Genomic DNA, 2,046 nt, shown 5'->3' with positions numbered 1-2,046 from the left:
TATGGAGAACAGTGTGGAGATTCCTTAAAAAACTGGAAATAGAACTGCCTTATGACCCAGCAATCCCACTGCTGGGCATACACACCAAGGAAACCAGAATTGAAAGAGACACATGTACCCCAATGTTCATCGCAGCACTGTTTATAATAGCCAGGACATGGAAGCAACCTAGATGTCCATCAGCAGATGAATGGATAAGAAAGCTGTGGTACATATACACAATGGAGTATTACTCAGCCACTAAAAAGAATACATTTGAATCAGTTCTAATGAGGTGGATGAAACTGGAGCCTATTATACAGAGTGAAGTAAGCCAGAAAGAAAAACACCAATACAGTATACTAATGCATATATATGGAATATGGAAAGATGGTAACAATAACCCTGTATGCGAGACAGCAAAAGAGACACTGATGTATAGAACAGTCTTTTGGATTCTGTGGGAGAGGGAGAGGGTGGGATGATTTGGGAGAATGGCATTGAAACATGTATAATATCATATATGAAATGAGTCGCCAATCCAGGTTCAATGCACGATACTGGATGCTTGGGGCTGGTGCACTGGGATGATCCAGAGGGATGGTATGGGGAGGGAGGAGGGAGGAGAGTTCAGGATGGGGAACACGTGTATACCTGTGGCGGATTCATGTTGATATATGGCAAAACCAATACAATATTGTAAAGTTAAAAAATAAAATAAAATATGTCAGAAGTGAATTTCAAATCCAGACCTTAAGCTAGCAGTTCCTACCTTCTTCCTTGTGGAGCTCTTATTCTTGGAACTTAGGCACCAAATTTTGAGGAGGCCTGAGCAGCTACATGTTGAAGCCCAAAGGAATGACAAGCGAAGTCTCTGGTCAGTAGGCCTAGCCAAGCTCCCATCAACAGCCAGGACCAACTGCCAGGCATGTGACTTAGCCACCTTGGATCTGCATCCCAGAGAGCCCTCAGAAGACCACAGCCCAGCCGACATCAGAGGGAGCAACCCCACCCAGCTGAGTCCACTCAGCCTACAGAATTATGAGAGATAATTAAATGGATGCTGTTTTAAGCCACAAAGTTTTGAGGTTTATTTTGTTTAGGGTTTATTCTGCAGCACTGGATAACTAAAACAAAATTTGATATCCAGAAGTGAGTATTGTTGTAATAGAAACCTAAAATATGCGGCTTTGGCTTTGGAACTGGACAGCAGGCAGGAGCCAGGAGGACCTCAAAGAAACCACTAACAGAGCCTTAAGGAGAGGGAGTGAGGAAAGTGTCACTGGAGGCTAAAGAAAAGGCAACCCATGTCACATATAGGCAGAAAGGTCTGCAATACTGTCAAATTTGGACAACCTTTTCCACAGTGATGTTGAGGCTAAAAAGAGTAGCTGATTAAGTGTATACACCTGGTCAAAGAGATTTCTGGGAAGAATGCTGAGTGACAACTAGTTTTTCTTTAGTTGCCTCTGAGAAAATTTGAGAAAAAAGAGAGATGAAACTCCCTCAAAAAGGACTCTTCAGTTGGAGAGCAGAATGTACAAAACACACAGAGACTCAGGACCCAACAGAATGTTCTCAGAAGAAATGACCTCAAGGCAAAAATTAAGTCTAGGTTTCCACAAGTAGAATATGGTCTTACAGTAAAGTTAAAAGCAAAAATGCAGTTGTAAGCCCTTTCTAAGACCTCATTGTTGTTCAGTCACTAAATCATGTCCAACTTCTTGAGACCCCATGGACCACAGCATGCCAGGTTTCCCTGTCCTTCTCTGTCTCCCAGAGTTTGCTCAAATTCATGTCCATTGAGTTGGTGATGCTATCTAACCAACTCATCCTCTGTCACCCCCTTTTCCTCTTGCCTTCAATCTTTCCTAGCAACGGGGTCTTTTGCAATGAGTCAGCTCTTCACATCAGATGGCCAAAGTATTGTAGTTTCAGCTTCAACATCAGTCCTTCCAATGAATATTCAGGACTGATTTCCTTTAGGATGGACTGGTTGGATCTCCTCGAAGTCCAAGGGACTCACAAGAGTCTTCTCCAGCATCACATTCAAAAGCATCAATTCTT

This window comes from Bison bison, unplaced genomic scaffold (assembly GCF_000754665.1).
Source record: "Bison bison bison isolate TAMUID 2011002044 unplaced genomic scaffold, Bison_UMD1.0 scf7180017864057, whole genome shotgun sequence".
In the NCBI taxonomy this organism is placed as follows: domain Eukaryota; kingdom Metazoa; phylum Chordata; class Mammalia; order Artiodactyla; family Bovidae; genus Bison; species Bison bison.
This window is presented reverse-complemented; position numbering follows the sequence as displayed.